Source organism: Phascolarctos cinereus, unplaced genomic scaffold (genome assembly GCF_003287225.1).
Source record: "Phascolarctos cinereus isolate Bilbo 61053 unplaced genomic scaffold, phaCin_HiC Scaffold_4;HRSCAF=312, whole genome shotgun sequence".
Classification (NCBI taxonomy): Eukaryota; Metazoa; Chordata; class Mammalia; order Diprotodontia; family Phascolarctidae; genus Phascolarctos; species Phascolarctos cinereus.
The window spans coordinates 238846022-238866274 of NW_027555847.1; the positions used below are offsets into that span (position 1 = coordinate 238846022).

General features: G+C 36.3%; 1 long non-coding RNA gene across 1 annotated transcript in view; it reads left to right on the forward strand.

The window, feature by feature from the left end:
• Positions 1-19118, forward strand: part of LOC110223862 (uncharacterized) — a 157494-nt gene extending 138376 nt beyond the window's left edge. The window contains exon 4 of the long non-coding RNA XR_013485672.1: positions 18020-19118. This is a non-coding gene — a long non-coding RNA (uncharacterized LOC110223862). The remainder of the gene's footprint in view (positions 1-18019) is intronic.
• Positions 19119-20253: the final 1135 nt, after the last annotated feature.

Here is a 20253-nt window from a genome sequence, read left to right on the forward strand (position 1 = left end):
AGAAGGGAGGGCAGATTGGGGGAGGGAGTAATCAGAAGCAAACACTTTTTTGGAGGGACAGGGTCAAAGGAGAGAATAGAACAAATGGGGGGTGGGGTAGGATGAAGAGAAATATAGTTAGTTTTTCACAACATAACTATTATGGAAGTGTTTTGCATGACTACACATGTATAACCTGTATTGAATTGCTTGGTTTCTCAATAAGGGTGGGTAGGCAGTGAGGAAGGGAGAGAATTAGGAACCCAGTTTTAAAAACAAATGTTAAAAATTGTTTTCACATACAACTGGTAAATAAGACATACAGGCAATGCGGTATAGAAATCTATCCTGCCCTACAGGAAAATGGAAGGGAAGGGGATAAGAGAAGGGGGAGGTGATAGAAAATAGGGCAGACTGGGCAAAGGGGTGTTCAGAATGCATGTTGTCTTGGGGTGGGGGGAGGGGAGAGGTGAGGAGAAAAACTGGAACTCAAAATCTTGTGGAAGTGAATGTTGAAAACTAAAAATAAATTAATAAATTTTTTCTTTTTAAAAATAAGAATGACATTTAAAAAATCTGTATTCTGACCACCAGGTGGCTTTACCTGAAATCACTAGGCAAGAAGTTTCATCAGAACATGTCCAAGGTACATGCTGGCTTTTCCAAAGGTTGTAGCACTTCCACTTCTCACAAGAGTACAATAGCCTTATAGGCTCTTAGCTCCCCTTCTCATCTTTTCAAGCTTTCATGGTTCATGACTTGGGGAGTAGTGGCTCTGGTTCATTATTAATCTAAGACAGGAGTTCACTATTTTGCTAAATGCATTTTAATATCATTTGTTTCCTTTATAATCTTATGCATTTTATTTTGGGCATTTATTTTGGGTATAGTTCATAGGGGTCCTGGCAGATAGCTGGATGAGATGAAGACACTAAAGCTGGAAGAGGTTCAGTGAAATCTAAACTCACACAGCTAATGAGAATCATTATGAAGATTTGAACTCTGGCTAACCAACTCATTCCATTGCACCATCACTTAAATGCTCATAAATAAGGGGAAGCAATTCAACCATTGAAACATGAAATCAGAAGTATAATGTTCTGTTTCTTCCATTTTATTTGCTTTCAGTTCATACAGACAGTTTTCTGAAAAGAAATAAGTAAAACAAAATAAAAAATGACTTCTCAACCATAATTATAGCCTAATTGAACCAAAAGAATCAATTTGTACCCTGTGCTATGTGATATTGAGGATGATTTGAGATTCAAGAGATAGTTTCACAAGACTCTCCTTCATGAAGCTGTTACATGGTTTTCCACAACAAAAGACCTCCCCTAGATTGCATCAGCAGAGACAGGATCTGACAAAGAAAAATGACACTATAGTTCTTGAAGAAAACAAAACAATTCCAAATGCTTCCCATTAGCTCTAGCCATTCATCTTCCATGTATTTTTATGTCACCTTGTTTTATTTAGATTGAAAACCCAACAGGCAAGTATATGCCTTTTCAACGTTCTGGGTATCACCTCAGATACTGTGGGGGCCAAACTATGGACCCACAATAAAATAAATAAGAAGTACATTAGAAGAACCAGAGAATGAGGAGAAGATATTATTAAATATATTTTATTATTAAGATATTACTGGAGGAAGAGTGGCTGGAAAAAGCAATGTCTGGGGAATTTTGAAGAGGAATAGTTTTAGAACATTTGACCAAGAAATTATTGATTTAATAAACATTTATATCTTCACATTTCATCATGATTTCCCTAAACTCAACAACCTTTCTAGCCATTTAAATTTGATTCCTCAGTGGAAATAGAAGTATATCCTACTTTAGTCAAATCTGCTGTCAAATACATTTATATAATAAAAAAGGGAAAACTTTGTATTTCAAGGAGAGCTTCTCTTTAAAAATCATTAAATGATATGTTTTCCTTGAAAAACAGATTTATTGTAAAGATCAAATAAGATTTTTGTTAAAAAGTGCTAAGTGTCAAATTTCAGTGAATGCATTTTTTGTGTGCGTTCAAAATATTTACAAAAATTTGATTCAGACCAAACTTTCCAGGGACATATCTGCTGGGTAAGTTAAATACGCATATGTTGTCATGGTAAAAATAAAAACTCACAATCGTGTTAACAGGTAAAATTTGAATATATGCAGCTAAGGGATTAAACCTTTTTTCTTAGCAATAGATTCCCAAAGCTCAGGGAATATAATGGCGTATTGATACAATTATGCAAATCTAGGAAATGTAGTTCCATCAGCATTGGGAAATGAGTGGACTTCAGTGAGGTCAGAAGCAGGAAAAAGGCAAGGGGTTTCAATGACTTATTTGACTCTCACTCTGAGAATCCATAGTCCCAAGAACTGAAAATGAGCAAGAGTTTGAGAAAAAAAAAAGTTGTAAAATACAGCTGCACAGATGAGTTAAAGGAACCTGTGGGATATCACATTTTTGAATGAATAGGAGTGGGGAGGGGATACACAGAGTCTTGAATCAAACATAGGGGTCTAAGTCATGAAAGGCAATATTTAGGAAGAAACAGACAGTGATCTTAGGTATCTGAGAAACACAGTTCTGTTAACTTTGCAAATTTGCATACAATAATAGTTATCTTTTTCTTCTGCCCTTGGCATTTCTAATATAGGATTAGATACTAAAACTATGCATTATACTTTAAATGGTGAGTACTTAGAACATAATAAATACAGCAGGAAGGCAGATAAGGCAGATTTTAGGTATAAATTTGCAGTTTCTCTTATTACAATGAATATATTTTATACCTCATAGACATGGCCAGGGATGAGGACCTCACTGACAAAAATGTTTTGATTGACAGCTGGGCATCTTGTGAATTGTAGAATTTCCTGTTCCTCTGACCTCAGTCTGGTATAAACTGGAAGAAGCATTGAATGGTATTTAGGATTAAGGGTACAAGATATATCACTGCACAGAGTTTGAATGGAAAAGGGGTGAGGAGTGAGGTCTAGCCTGGCCAGGAGAGAGTTAAGAGCCATGGCCAGGGAAGAAGGCAAGCAGAACACAGTCTGATCAATGGCATGGAGAGCAATCCAACTTTCTCTGGGGTAGTCAGCCTCATTGTTCACAGCAGCCAAATGGGACCTAATTGTGAGAAGGGACTGGTAGTAGACTCTCCTCACTGAGCTGTGAAGCCCAAGTGCTGGAAGGTATCTTTTTCCTCTTCCCCTCTCTTATCTTTAGTTAGTTGGAACTGGTAAAAACAAACAGACACTAAGGTGTATAAAGGGAGAGTACATTCCTGGTTCAGGGAAATGGTTTTATAAAAACCGTTCTTGCTGTACTTTCTCAGTAAATCCTTTTCCTAAGAGCTTATTGTGTTTTGACTGACAGAATGGAGCACACCAATGAAAGGTCATGAGCTACAGTATTAGAAGTTACAACCCCTCACCTCTAGAAATCTGAGGGAAGTAGTTACTGATGTCTGGGGATCCAGCCTACTGGTATGTGTGAGCTGGAGAAGAAGGGAGTGCTACATATTGTTGAAAGAGAAAGTAAAGTTTATGGGTTGATAATTCTTGATATCCTTGATCACCTTTTAAAAATAATGCCGTCCATTATTTCTTTCTAACCATTAAGTATTTTCCCCACCCTTATTTATTTAAAAAATTTATCCCTTGATATTTTCAAAACTGTATTTTCTCCAGCATATATTTCTTCCAGGTGTACTTGGTTTGTCTGGTTGTTTGTTTTTGGATGATATAAAGCCCCAGAATACTTTTTGTCCTCAGTAAAATCCATGGCTAATCCAAACAGATTGTTCTAACAAATTCACCCAGGAAAAACCAAATGAATAAAGAATACTTGCTGTTGAGACTTTGACATTGAGTTCTTCGGGAAGCTCATCGAACTAGTCCATAAGTATATCTTGGATAGACACAACAGATGAACAATGAGCTGGGCCCAAAATTAAATGGAAGGAAGAAAGCAGACTGAGTTGCAACTGAGAAAATGCATAGCATCTACTCAATTTCTGGGTTAGAGTTAGAATCCCAGAAAGGCCTCTTGTTCCATAGCCATGCTAGAGCTAAACACCCTTGCCTGGAGGTGCTAAATTCAGTGAGTTTCACTCACTCTGCCAGGGATTCACCCTGTGATACCCATACCTTTGCCACTGAGTTGTTCCCATCCACAGGACTGTTCTTCTCATGCGGCTCCACACTATATCACAGCCTTCTTTCCCTTTTGGGAAAGCCTCTATGCTTTTGTCTACACCATGCCGTATTTGTCCCTATTCCCAGGGAACCACTCAACTGAAGTTCTTCTATGGTTAAAACTGTCCCTGCATTGGCAGTGAAGGCTTGCTTTCCTGCCCATTGAGGCCCTGTTGGCATCTGTTGGATCCCTGCCTGGTAACATAGCCACCTTTGGCATACTGCATCCATCTATCGGGAACCTCTTGGCAGAACTAGTCATGGGCCTGGAGCGCACAGGGAAGCTTGTCACCAGCCTCCAAATGCAGGTTGATTCACTTGTCCTTATGGTATTACAAAACCATTGGGTGCTGGATGCCCAAATGGCCTGGGGAGAGAGGGGCTGTGCCGCCACTGGGGAGGAATGTTGTTTTTATGTCAACCAATCCTCTCAAATAGAGGTAGACCTTACTGCTCTAAATAAGCAAGTGGAAGATTTATGGGATAGGGGTCAAAACATTGTGAAGCATATTTCCCTCTAACCTTCCTTTGTTCTACTCTCCCGGTTGCCTGAAAATCTTGGCAGCATTCTCCATTCTGCCCCACTTCCAGGTCTGATATTTCTTTTCTTTATTTGCCTTGCTATCTACCTTGGCATTTGACTTGTAACTCACTTTTCTTACATAAAATTAAAATCATGTTTAATTCCTTATTGGCCTTCCAGGGTCATTCTGACCTTTTTGGCTGAAAGTAGAGGATGTAAAGGGAATTATGGTTTTTCATAATAATCAATATGTGTGATGAATATACTAATAGATTAGACTTTTCAGAATTGCCTTTTCTAGCTTGAGTCAGAAGCTCACAATGAGGCTTGAAATGATCAACCAAACCTTGACCATGCTCACAATCACTGCCTGTGTACCTTAAGTGAAGCAAATCAACAATTGTAGAAACTGTTCCTGTCACAGAACTCTGGCCCTGTGACCCACCAACCCAAAGACTAGACTCCAGAATTGTATTGACTTCCATTTGCAGGTTTGTCATGGGAAACCACTCAAAGCCCTGGGAACAATTGTTTGTAATCCACCTTTTCCCCTCCCTTCCCATTGTGATTTATGTATAAAATCTCTGTCTTCACTTTAACAAGGTGAATTGTAATCAGGAGAATTCCCAGTTTGCAAATCTGTTCCTCATAATGAAACTAATTGATTAAACGGTTACCTGCTTCCTGGCACTTTGTCTCTGGCCTGCTGTTTCATCATTCTCAGGTTAGAGATTGGCTCAGCAAAAAAAATCCTGTTAACATTATCATCATCATCAGGCCAAAGAAGAAGTGTAGGAAACATGAAACACAGGGAGAGGTGAAATGATAGGAGTTATGATTAGATAGGGGAATGACAGTTTCTAATTAGAGAAGTAGAACATTTTGAGATAATACCTAGGTCTAGTGTATGACCATCCCTATACATTGTGGAAGTGGAGGGAAGGAGTAGGTCATGGGACTTAAGGAAGATGGAAAAATTGGAGATTAAGGCATTTGAGGGAGCATATGAATGGATATTAAAGTCCCTTAGTATAAAGGCTAGAGTTGAGGAGGATAGGAAAATGGTAAACCAGGGGAGTACTTGTTTCAGCTCCCCTTTAGAATGTAAGCACTTTATTAATATTTGGCTACTCCTGATTGCTGTTTTATTCTAATTGTATTTACTTCTCTAAATTTTTCTTAATTCCTGTGTTTTAATTTCAAAGTTTCTACTCAATTCTGGTCTTTTCATCAGGAATTCTTGGAAGTCTTCTTTTAAAGTCTTCCTCCTCCCTCCCCACCCCCATATGAGTATGCTCAGTCTTATAAGTTAAATTATTCTTGATTGTAAACCTTTATCCTATTCCTTTTGGAATATCATAATCTGATATTTCCTCTCCTTTATGAGGTTGCTGCCAAGTCTTATATGATCATGGTTTCTTGGTACTTGAACTCTCTGCCTGCTTATAGTATTTTTATTTCTAGATTTGGGCTCTAACATATCTGGGAGTTCTTTTTTCTTTTTTTTTTTTTAAGTGGTAACTGATGGATTCTTTCTATTTTTACTTTGTCCTCTGGTTTTAATAGACCTGGTCAGTTTTTATTTAAAATTTCATGAAATATAGTATCCAAAGTTTTGGTTTGGTCATTTTTTTAAAGGAAGTCTCATGCTTAAATGACCTCTCCTTGACTTGCTTTCCTAATCACTTGTTTATAATGGTAGCTATCTCAAATTTTCTTTCTTTCTTCTAACCTTTAATTTTATTTCTTTTTTTTCCCCTCCCTCATGGAGTCTTTGAGCTATGTTTGCTCCTTTCTAATTTTCAATGAGTCAGTTACCAGGTGAAAGTTTTCCAGCTTCTATTCTAAGCTATTTATTCTTTTTTCCAATTCTTTGCTCCAGAGCTTTTATTTCACTTAGTTTTTATGTCCTGCTTATGTCTAGGTACTGTTGCAATTCTTGTGGCCAAGACATTATTTTCTCTGAGTCTCTGCTTATAGTTGTTGTTGAGTTACTCTTGTTCTGGGTTTATCTCTTTGATGCATAATCTTTCTTCAAAGTGATTGAAGGCTTCTGTTTATGCTTATCTCCAGCCTCAGTTGCTAACCTTCCCCCCACCCCCTCACCTCCCACCAATAAGGCCCTGCTTGGTTCTGATTTCAACTTCCAGGGTTCTTGTCACTTTCTTTCACTGATGGGTTTCAGGTCCACCAGTCTTGGACCCATCAAAGCACTCTTGGCTCCTTATCCAAAATCAGAATCTATTTAAAACTGATCTACAGTTTCACATCTGAGTTCTATGGGCTTCCTACTGCCCTTTCTTTACCTACTGCCTCAGAACAGAAAGCTACAAGTTTCCAGTGCCCCTGGAATATCTCTGGATCTCTTGCTAGAGTGTTGGCAGGCTTTTAGAATTTTTAACTGTGTCTAATCTAGCATCTCTGGAGGAGGGGTCCTGTAAAAAGCCAAGATTCTGGCTTTTTGTGCAATGTTGGGCTGGATGAAAGAGCTATTTGCTTCTCTTTAAATTTCTTGCTTATTATTCAATCTTGTGCCCTTTTAAAATCTTTTCTAGAGTAAATGTGGAAGAATGGGGTTCCTATATAGTCTTTTAGGCTACCACCTTAAATGGATGTCCTACCTTCATGAAAGTGAAGAAAAGTAAAACTGGGTATAGTCAGACATACACTCAAGATTTTGGTAACACAGATTTCAAAAGGTTCAAGATAAGAATAAGTGAGATTCCATGCCTTTAAATTTTCCAGGGGAAGTTACTATAGGAGGAAAAAAAAGCTCTCAACAATGAAATTCTTAATTGTAAAGGGAATAGATTCTGATGAAGAATATCAAGGATATGTCTAAAGAGTCTGACATGGATACACAAAGAACTCATAAACCAAGTTTAGATATTAAAAGATACATAAGAAGATGGAAGCAGGGGTTGATCAAGGAAGATGAATACAAAAGATGTCCTGGTCCTGTAAGAACTGTTAAAAACTCATAAGGTAGTAATTAAACATGATGTGTCAGATATCACGCTAAATATTGATATTAAAAAGATTAAAAACAAAATCGTGTCCCCAGGGAGCTTATATTCTTCTGGGGAGAAATAAAATACATAGAAAATTAAATACAAAGTATACACAAAATAATTTCTGAGGGGAGGGGATGGAATTCAGGATAAGTTTTCTGTAGTATGTAGTACTTGGGTTGAATTTTTGAAAGGCAATAGGGGTTTTAGGAAGCAAAGTTTAGGAAAGAGAGCTTTGTAGGCATGGGGCATGATCTGTGCAGAGGAATGACATGGTGAGATCTATGCCATAGGTATATTAATTTGGCAGCTGACTGGAGGACAGATTACAGAGGAAGTCAGGGAGGCCAATTAGAAGGTAATTATAATGGCTCAGGCAAAAGTAGATGAAGGCAAGAACTAGGGTAGTGACTTAAATAATTAAATAGATTTCAATGAGGGGTGAGTGGATTTAGAACTGGTAGAAATACTGGGGCCTAAGCAGTAATTCTTAATGACTTTCATCTCTAAATTTTAAGATTATATAATTCTGCTTCTGCTTTAAAATGTATCTTCTCTCAAACTATTCAGAAGGTAGAATGTCTTTGGGACATTCATTTGGACATCGTTTAATTGTATACGTGTTGGGGAATGAGGCAAGAGATAAACAGATTGTAAAATCCAAGTCAGGACCTATCTCTTAGCTTTTTAAAAAATACATAATTAATTAATTTATTTTTAGTTTTCAACATTCACTTCCATAAAGTTTTGAGTTTTAAATTTTCTCTGCCTCCTTCTCTCTACCCCTCTCCAAGATGGTGTGCAATCTGATATAGGCTCTACGTATACATTCTTGTTAAATATATTTTCACATTAGTCATGTTGTAAAGAAGAATTAGAATGAATTGGAGGAACCACGAGAAAGAAGAAACAAAGCAAAACAAAACCAAAAAAGGGAGAGCAAATAGTATGCTTCAATCTGAATTCAGACTCCATAGTTCTTTCTCTGGATATGGCTAGTATTTTCCATCATGAGTTTTTTGGAGTTGTCTTAGATCATTGCATTGCTGAGAAGAGCTAAATCATCAAAGTTAGGCATCATGCAGTGTGACTGATACTATGTATAATGTTCTCCTGGCTCTGCTCACTTCATTCAGCATCAGTTTATATAAGTCTTTTCAGGTTTTTCTGAAGTCTACCTGCTCATCATTTCTTATAGCACAATAGCATTCCATTACATTCATATACAACAACTTATTCAGCCATTCCCCAACTGATGGGCATCCCCTCAATTTCCAATTCTTTGCCACCACAAAAAGAGCTGTTATAAATATTTTTGTACATGTAGGTCCTTTTCCCATTTGTATGATCTCTTTGGGATACAGACCTAGAAGTGGTATGACTAGGTCAAAGGATATGGACATTTTTATAGCCCTTTGGGTGTAGTTCCAGATTGCTCTCCAGAATGGTTGGATCAGTTCACAATTCCACCAACAATACATTAGTGTTCCAATTTTCTCACATCTTCTCCAGCATTTATAATTTTCCTGTTTTATCATGTTAGCCAATATGATAGGTGTGATTTGGTACCTAAGAGTTTTTTTGATTTGCATTTCTTTAATCAATAGTGATTTAGAGTAATTTTTCATAAGATTATAGGTAGCTTTAATTTCTTCATCTGAAAACTGCCTATTCATGTCCTTTGACCATTTATCATTTGGAGTATGATTTGTATTCTTATAAATTTGACTCAGTCCTCTATATATTTGAGAAATGAGGCCTTTATTAGAAAGTTTTTAAATAAAACTTTCAAAATGTTCAGTTTTATTTATTAGTTCAATAGTTTTTATTAATCTCTCCTTTGGTTTTCAGTATTTCTAATTTGTTATTAATTGCAGGTTTTTAATTTGTTCTTTTTTAATTTTTTTCAGTTGCATGCCCAATTCATTGATCTCTTCTTTCTCTGTTTTATTCATGTAAGCATTTAGAGATACAAAGCTTCTTCTAAGAACCATTTTTGCTGAATTCCATAAGTTTTGGTATGTTGTGCCATTATTGTCATTCTCTTGTATGAAGTTATTGATTATTTCTATGATTTGTTGTTTAACTCACTTATTCTTTAGGATTAGCTTATTTAATTTCCAATTAATTTTTGGTCTATCTTTCCATGGCCCTTTATTACATATAATCTTTATTGCATTATGATCTGAAAAGGATGCATTTAATATTTCTGCCTTTCTGTGTTGGATTGTGAGGTTTTTATGCCCTAGGACAAGGTCAGTTTTTGTGTAGGTGACATATACTGCTGAGAAAAAGGTATATTCCTTTCTATCCCCATTCAATTTTATTCAGAGGCCTACCATATCTAACTTTCCCAAAATTCTATTCACCTCCTTAACTTCTTTCTTGTTTATTTTGTGGTTAGATTTATCTAGTTCCGAGAGAGGGAGGTTGATGTACCCCACTAGCATAGTCTTGCTGTTTATTTCTTCCTGTAACTCCCTTAACTTCTTCTCCAAGAATTTGGATGCTATACTGCTGGGTGCATATATGTTTAGTGATGATATCACTTCATTGTCTATGGTGCCTTTTAGCAGGATATAGTTTTTTCCCTTATCTCTTTTAATTAGATCTATTTTTGTTTTTGCTTTGTCTGGGATCAGGAATGCTACTTCTGCCTTTTTTTTTTTTACTTCAGCTGAAGCATAATATATTTTACTCCAGCCTTTTACCTTTACCCTGTGTGTATCCCTCTGTTTCAGATGTGTTTCTCATAAACGTATCACAGGATAATGTTTTTTAATCCATTCTTCTATCTGCTTCCTTTTTATGGGAGAGTTCACCTCATTCACATTCACAGTTATGATTACTATCTGTGTCTTTCTCTCCATCCAATTTTCCCCGTATTTATGCTTTTATTTCCCCTTTTTCCCTTTCCCTCCTCAAAAGAGTTTTGCTTTTGACTGCCTCCCTCAATTTCCCCTCCCTTCTATCAGCTCTCTCCCTTTTTCTTTCCCTTTTACCTTACCACTTTTTCCCCTCCTTTCTAACCACCTCCCTCCCCTTTCTTTCCCCTTTCCCCTCCTACTGCCTCTAGGGGCAAGTTAGATTTCTACACCTGAGTATGTTATTCCCTCCTTGAGCCAAATCTGATGAAAGTAAGGCTCAAACAATGCTTATCTCTCTCCCTTCTTTCTCTCTACTGCAATATGTTTTTGTGTCTCTTCCAGGATTTTCCCTGGGGTTTCCTGGGTTTTTCCAGGTCAATAAGGGAGAGTGAGAACAACTTACTGCTTATTCTGCCATCTTGGCTCCTGGAAGTCCTCTCTTAGCTTTAGAAGACACAAGAACTCCTCCAAAAACCTAAAAGACTTCAATGAACTAGCATTTTTTTTTGCATAAATTATTGGCCAGGAGAATGGCACACTTATCCATTCCCATAGCGTGTTGATTCTATTTCATTTCACTTTGGGATCATGTTCTCTCCCTTATGTTTTCAGTAAAACAGATGCTTCTTTGCCTTTTAGTGGGCAGAGGACTTGAAATTTCTTGTGCCTGTCAATTCAGCCCTCACAATGCATGAGATGATTCCAGCTTTATTGAAAATTCCCCCCTACTTTTTTATTCAACATTGATACCACACATTATATTTATTGCAAGCCTGCAGAGTTGGTTTTTCTTTCTTTCTTTCTTTCTTTCTTTCTTTCTTTCTTTCTTTCTTTCTTTCTCTTTCTTTCTTTCTTTCTTTCTTTCTTTCTTTCTTTCTTTCTTTCTTTCTTTCTTTCCTTTCTTTTTTTAATCCTGGAAACAAACCAGGAATGAAGTTAATTACCCATTACACAACTAATGCTTATCTTCACCTCAGGACTGCTTCCAAAGTACTTGGAAGTCATCATCACTTAAAAAACCTAGCATTTCCTCAGGTTTCCATGGTTTTCCTAGTGAGATTAGTGAAAAATATATACATAGTAACTCAACAATAGAGGAGAGGGGAGATGAAAATAATGTGCAACAAATGTTTCCTCCACACAAAGAAAAGCCTAACTATTGGATTCTGGTTTTGAGAATGTGAGGCCTGGGCAAACTTTGTTTTGTGTTTTTCTATATATCACTTCAATAGTGTTGTTATTTAAAAGGCACTTTGATAGATGGAATAAGGTAAAATAGATAAGCTATACATAAATGTCAAATGTACTTGAAAGGCAGATGATTCCCCGCCCTGCCCCCGTATTGGAATTTAGAGGTAATGAACATTGCTCAAATCAGTCCAAATTACTTATTAATTATTCAAAAGGAACATCATGTATACAGATGAACTATGATCAATTATGTTTTATGTACATAACACATGTAGTCATTTTCAAGAATGTAGATAATGGAGAGAGAAAGAAGAGAGAATAATACTGAAGTCTTCTACCTCTTCTCTTTTCTTTCCTTCTGTGCTGAAATCTTGGAATCCTAGATTTTTCCTTTATTAACTGTAGCTATGGTTACATTTTTTTTTTGCCATAAATAGCCAAATGTGTTTATATTCTACCTTGCCCATATGCTATGGCATGGAATAAGGTGCTTTGTTTTACTTTTGTTACAGCAAGTGACCATTATTCAGGGAAAGACTACGAAAAATCATTATATTGAATTATTCATAATGGTGAAATTGGTTATAATGAGATTGACTCACTATGGGCCATTGGCCAGAGATTGGAAATATTTTTCTTATAGTGGGTTATTTGATGTAGCAATGTTCTTTATAATGGAATTCAAACTGTATTTGAAATGGGAGTTATAGTGACAGAAGTGCATACAAGGTAAGAAACTTCAAGCCACTAGAGTTAGGGTAATGGATAAATAGGTGAAGAGACAGAAAAGTATAACTGAATATATATGTATATTATGTATATATATGTATATATGTATTTATATGTACATATCTATATATGTATATCTCTTGTAGATTCAAAGGTTAAATATATATGATTTCTTTAACAGTGTAGGTGAAATCACAGCCCACCAATCTAACCTAATGACAGATGAGCAAATTCATTAATGTTCAGGGACTGCCTTCAATATCCAACAATTCTATCCCTCATTAGAGATAATCAGGGTATTCTTTGTTTAAAAACTAAGCTACCAGATAATTTCTAGAAACAGCCTCCAAATACGATTTTATCTTCAGTTTCAGGTATAAAAAAATCTACATTTTATAGGGATTTTCTGAGTCTTAAATATAGTCTTATGGGGAGCGGGGAAGTATTTAGTTTTTATTTATAAAAGCTTATCCATTTCTCAGATTCAGAGATTAAAACTATTATTTTATGAGTCATCTGCACATAATAAATAAAAATAACTCAACTATGGCATAATCAATTTTATTTTTCCTATCTTAATGACCAAATCAAATCACTTGATTAAATTGATCAACTAAATAAGCTGAGGTGATTGCTGAGCAATTGAACATAAAGTTGATTAAAAAAACCCAACAACAACAAACCAATGATCCTTTATTGACTAATTTGGTTGCACACAAATGGCAACAGAATTATAGAGCTGAGAATTCAGATCATTGCAAGATGGGGGCAAAGTAGGGTGGCAGTGTGATAGAGTGAAAAAAGAGCACTTATACAGTGATTTTAATTCTTGTTCCCATAATTCTGTGGTTATTTCCTTGCAACCACATTGGTCAATAAAAGGTTGTTGTCTTAGTTTTTAATACTTCTGTGGTTGTGCCATCTGGAAACCTAGGTTTGCAACTCTGGTACTTACCATCTTTGTGACCTTGGTCAGGTCTCAGGTTCCTCATATATAAAAAAAGAGATTGTACTAAATGATCTCTAAGATTACTTCCTGTTCCCCTAAAACTCGTGATCTTCTTATGATTGGAATTCACTGAAGGATAAAGTTAAGACCAGATAGGTTTAAATTTACCCCAGAATTCAGGCAAAGATTGCTGGTAAGAAATTTGGCTGCTTCCTTCAAAGTAACTATACACTGGTTTTGAAGTTAAAAGTTAGTAGATAATACTTTAAGAACTCCTTTAGGATAAAATATGGAAAGTGAAGCTCAATTTAAGAATTTCTGTTTAGAGCCAAGCCTTTAATATACAAGTAAATATTGGTGGAGAATTATGGGAATTGATTGGTTATTATTTTTTTTAATTACTGCCATTCATAGGTTTCTTATAGTTCTGGGAGGTCTATATTTGTAACAGCTGATTGGGATTTGTGAACACTTCTGTTGGACCTGAGTGGTTATCTGATCATCAATGAAACAAAAGTCTGTCCAATTAGGATTTTTCACAGAGGCTGCTTTGAATCAGTTGAGTATTATAAGACGTTCATCATCTGAAAAAGATCCAATGGCCTCTAGTTTGTAACATTTCAAACATTAAGGACAGCATTTTCTAAAGCATTTCTCGCATGTGTTCTACAAAAACCTATTTGGCTCTGAGAATCAAATAGGTTATTCTGGTACAATGAGAAACTGGCCCAGAATGTATAGTCATCGTATTTTTGATCCAGGGAATTCAAAGCAATTTTCTGATCTACATTAATATCAGTATGAATCTTAGATAAATAGCATTGATGCCACATGAAGTAAGAGGAAAGCATATTTTGGGCAGTAACTATAAAAAGGATATAATAATGCCATAAGATTTGAGTGCATTTGAGAATTGAACTTAAAATCTTGACCCTCATTCTTCTCAAGATGGCAAAATGGAAGTAGAAAAGCTCACTTCTCCAACAATGACTCTAATAAGTATATGAAAAAAGATACCAGACCAAGACATGTTTGAGACATCCAAGAAGAAACTACCAGAAGAACACTTTATTAGAACATGTCCACACAAAGTGATAAGTCTGTGAGCATTAGGGAAATGATCAAGCCAGAGAAGAAATGTAGGGGAGAACAGCTCATGGAAGTCTCCCAGATGAATCAGAGGATATCCAGGGAAGTCTGAAGTTGTGTACTGGGGCAAGGAGAAAGGAGTCTGGACCAGAGTCTAGCAAAGGAGCCTAGATCATCAATGAAAAGCAGATCTTCTGAATGAAGCTATGAACTTCTGCTAAACATATCTCTAACCTCTCCTCTATTAAAAGCATGGATAGACTTGCACAAAATAATGAAGAGCAAAATGAGCAGAACCAAGAGATTGTTGATTACAGTAACAACAATATGAACAACTTTGAGTGACTAAGTCATTTGGGCTATTATAAATACCCAAATTAACTACAAAGGACATATGAAGGAAGAGGCTATCTGCATTCAGAGAAAGAACTGATAAATAGATGTATAGAATGATTTTACACACACACACACACACACACACACACACACATTTATATCTAATGGTAGCCATCTCTAGGGTGGGGAGAGGAGATGGAAGAAAAAAAGGGGGAAAAAAAGAAAGTTAGATGATAACTTTAATATGTATTTAAAAAGAAGAGCAAGTTGTACATAATAGATTTATAGTTTCATGTGCAATTATCTTTTTATTCTACTATGTTATGGAAATGCTTGTTTTCTTTTGTAAATTAAAAAAAATTAAATTTTTAAAAAAGCCCATTCAGACTTGGGATTTAGAGCTGGTAGAGACTTGAAAATCATTTTATAGATGAGGGAAATAAGGCCGAGAGAGGTAAATGACTTGCCCAAGGACACACAGGCAGCTGGATAGCCCAATTCTTCTGATTCTAAATCTAATAATTCTTCTCTCTTACCCCTTGGCCAGTCTGGTGAGAATGTGCATCTTTGAAGATAACCTTTTTTCTTTACATTTTCTGGAAAATGAACCCAGAAGAAAGAAAGAAGAATTTGTCAGTGCTATGAATGTATGGAGCATGTGTGTATTGATAATTTTAATTACATGGCCTCTTTATGATCAAATGTTTCTTTTAAAGATTGCTTATGAAATTAGGCATGGTGGGGACTCCATATAAGTCCTATTATGCTGATAGTCTGAACATGACACTGGCTTCCCTAAGAATATACATATGATTATTGATTTAGAACTGGAAGGTACCTTCGAAATCACCTAGCCCAACCCCATCTTTTTACAGATAAGGAAACTGAAGCCAAGCAAGCTTAAGTGTCTGTTTAGAGGCAGCTATGTGGTCCAATAAATAGAGCCCAAGGCCTGGAGTCAGTATGTCCTGAATTCAAATCTAGCCACAGACATTTACTAGCTGTGTGACTCATGGCAGGTCTTTTAACTTCTCTGTGCCTCAGCCTTAAAATGAGGATAATAATAATACCTTTGTCTCAGGGTTGTTGCAATGATCAAATGAAATATTTGTAAAGTGCTTTGCAAACCTTAAAGTGCTATGTAAATGTGGTTATTTTAAAATTATTATGATCATTGTTACCATGGTTACATGGGTATTAAGTAATCGAGGATTCAAACTTTGTTCCTATGATTCCAAATATGACATTCTTTCCACTATACTACATTGGCAGAGAACATGTTCTAGAAGATCCTTCAGCATTAGGAAAGCTTTGACTATAGGCTCAGTGACATCTCTTATTCTAAGACTGGCCTAGCTCCTTAATGAAGGGTGGTGGCTTTTTTTGGCCACAGCAAAATCCCCAAGACCATCACCTAACTTGTAAGAGGAGCTGCAATTTAAATGTGTGGAGGAAATACTCACACTGAAAAAAAAAAAGATAGATTCTTTTATTAAAGCATGGATGTAAGAATTCACCAGCATGTGTACTCCCTTCTTCCCTCATTAATATAGATTACAACCACTCTTCATGAGTAGCTGTATACTAAAACTTCTTTCACATAGTGGCTAATCTTATGATAAAGAGCCTATCTGAATGTAGACGGCTTGTTCATTGGCAATTTTTTTTCATCTTTTGTTGAATATATATTTCATTTTTCAAAGGGTCTATTCTAAACTTATCCACTTTCCTTAAGCTTCATCCTGAGATAGTGCCCCTACCCTCTCTGCAGATAATTTACTTTCTTTACTAAGAAGCTAGAAAGTTTTAGAAGGGAACTCATTCAATTTGTTAGTACTTGGTAGCCTTGAAGAAGAAAATATTTCAACTATTCCTTATGATACACTTAATTTCTTAACTATTTAAGAATGGCTTTAAGCGGCTTTAAGAATATATAAAAATATATCAGACACTTGAGTTGTCTGGATATAACAATGCCATTATTTGAATTTGGGTTCTCTGATTCCTAATCCATTTGCTCTTTCCACTGTATGTTGGGACATTTAGTATGGAGAGAAGACATGTAAGAGTGTACTAGATCCAGATCCTACTGGTTCTTGAGAGTTAAATTTTCAGTGTAAACATTTACAATTTGGAAATCAGCAGCTGCTATAAATCAGGGTTTGACTGATTATTTTGCTGATTGTCTAGACTTAAGAAAGTGATGGAGAAAGTGTTAATGATGCAGATTAAACTTAAAAGTGTGTGGTGTGTACAACTTTTTTTTTTTTACTTCAGAGAAAGGTAGAAAGGAGGGAGACATGATTTCTACAAATAGGGTTGCCATTTGAAAAAAACCATTCAGTTTTCTCTTCTTTACCCTAAGGCTAGTGGATAGAAATTTCAGGGAGACAGTCTTATTACTCAACAGAAAGAACAATTGAAGCAATCTAAAAATGGAATGATTGTGTTGGACCCACCCCTACTCGTTATTGTTCCACCATTTACCGTTCATTATCCATACACCCAAATTTTGGAATCTCTTTTCCTTGAGTGCTCCTTTCCCAAGGGCCATGAATGGGAGCCAGCCAAATGACATCTCAATAACTTCCAGGGCCTTGTCATCATAGCTTTTAAAGTGGTCTTGGGCATAAGCAGCAGGACCCAGGGCCACACAATTTGTACAAGAGACACCTGCTTTTGTCTCACCCTAAAATACACAATTCAAAGCTCCCTCATTCCCTTATTCTGAACACAAAATTGGCTTTGAGGGTTTTCATCTAGCTGCCCTTATACCTTCACACTCACTTTATCGTATTCCACATACAGTCTTAGCACACATTCGATAATGTCCACCTACTTTGCTTTCTCATTCTTGCATTTCTATTACTTCATTAGAGGTAGTAATTCTTTGGGACAAAGGGAGCTTCCCATCTATAGACATATTCAAACAGAGGCTACCCAAGGATTTGTCAAGGTTGTTTTAGAGTGTGGGGACCTCTAAGGTACCTTCCAACCTTGAGATTTTGTAATTATTCTAAAATATGAAAATATTTCAGACATTTGTTTTTTTTTCCTCACAACTAAACTAAGCTCAGAGAGACCCAGTGATAACTGTTGTCTAAAATAGGTGGTCTTGCCTTTTTTTTTTTTTTTGGCTCTAGGCGACCTGCTCCGTGTCGAAATGGGCAAGTTCATGAAACCCAGGAAGGTGGTGCTGGTCCTGGCTGGGCGGTACTCCGGGCCCAAAGCTGTCATCATCAAGAACATTGATGATGGGACCTCCAACAGGCCCTACAGCCATGCCTTGGTGGCAGGTATTGACCGCTACCCTTGCAAAGTGACTGCAGCAATGGGCAAAGAGAAGATTGCCAAGAGATCAAAAATCAAGTTCTTCATGAAAGTTTATAACTACAACCACCTCGTGCCCACCAGATACTCTGTGGATATCCCATTGGACAAAACAGTTGTCCACAAGAATGTATTCCCTGACCCTGCACTAAAACATAAGGTGAAGAGGGAGGCCAAGGCCAAATTTGAGGACAAGTAGTTCTTCTAGAAGCTACGGTTTTAGAACTACTTTGTTGGTCAGTAAATAAAATATTTATTAAAAGTGAAAAAAAAATAGCTGGTCTTTGGAACACAATTATTTTTGTCCAAGGACCTTTGTAATGCAGTTTCAGCCTTGTATATATAATGCCATCTTCTGTATCCAGCCAATACAGAAATGTGCTATTTTCAAGGAGGTTGTTGTGGTGGTGGTGGTTGATCAGTTGTGTCTGACTCTTTGTGACCCCATTTGGTGTTTTCTTGGCAACGATACTGGAGTGGTTTGCCATTTCCTTACCTAGCTCATTTTACAAGGTGAGGAAACTGAGGCAAACAGTGTTGAGTGACTTGCCCAGGGTCACACAACTAGTAAGTGTCTGAGGCCAGATTTGAACACAGGAAGGATGAGTCTTCTTAACTTCAGGCCTGGCATTCTATCCATTCCACCGCCTAGCTACCCAAGGAGGTTGGTGTTCCATAAATATTTGTGTGAAAGTCCTCTCAGACAGTTTATGGTACATAGGACTTCCATAGTCATAGCCACTTTTTTTTTGAGAGTAAATTTAAAGCTTATTAATTACTTATGTGAAAAACTAGTTCAATGTAACATCAAACATCTTCGGAGTTACATTTTTATAAAGTATAACCACTGTCTAGTTGTTCTTAATATATGACCCATACTTATGTTAGCAATTGTAATGTAAACAGCTCTCAGCTTACCAGCATATATATATGTATATATATATATATATATATATATATATATATATATATATATATATATATATATATGGAGAGAGAGAGAGAGAGAGAGAGAGAGAGAGAGAGAGAGAGAGAGAGAGAGTATGTGTATGTGTAATAATTCTGAGGGGCCTGGGATACTCATCATTGATTTCTTGTTGTTTTTTTCCTATATGAAAAAAATTCAAAGTGGCTGCCTAAATCCCCAAAGTCTCTGAAAAAAAAATGAAATCTTCTTTTCCCAGACCACAGTGTGGTGAAATAAATTAGTCTAATGATTTATGTTTACTGTTTTAGTCAATTCTGATAGAAATTATAGAGACAAAATGACAAACTGCCTCAGTGGTGAACTTAAATCACGTCAGCCAATCTTTAGTTTTTCCTTACTCTAATTGCTCCTCCTGTTCATTTATCTTCCCAGGCAATCTTTAGAAGAAATACTAGTTCAATCAGTGCATGTGCAAACCACCAGAGATAAAAAGTTTAGCCTAATTTGTCTCACTAAATTGTAATGCCGCTAGTAAACAAATCTTGCCTTGAAAGGAGACTAAAGAAATCTGAATAATCATAAGGACAAAATGTTTCCCTCCTTTATTTCAATAGATGCCATTTATAGACTGAGTTCTCTCTGTCTCTTTTTTCTTTCATTATGTTGTGTTCCTTTAAATTAGCACCTAGTGACGGCTGTGGGAACACAGGCACACCAATCTAGAGTTAAAACCATGAATCATTTCTACATTTCTGGAATACCATTCAAAATTATGTAATTAAAATCATTAGATTACTCATACCCTTTGACTAAGGAATTCCAGTACTAGTCATAATATCAACAAGGAGTTCAAAGATAGAAGAAAAGATCCCAAAATATTTAGAACAACCTCTTTTTGCGGTGGCCAAAAACTGGAAGTGTAGTGAGCACCCATTTACTGGAGAATAGACAAATAAATTGTGGTGTGTGAATAAAATAGTTTATTATTGCATTCTTAGAAAGGATAAATACGAAAAATTAAGAAAAGTGTGAGAAGTCTCATATGAATGGATACCTACTAAAATATATAGAACCAGGAGGACAGTAGTCAGGGACTTACATAACGTAAATGAAAACAAT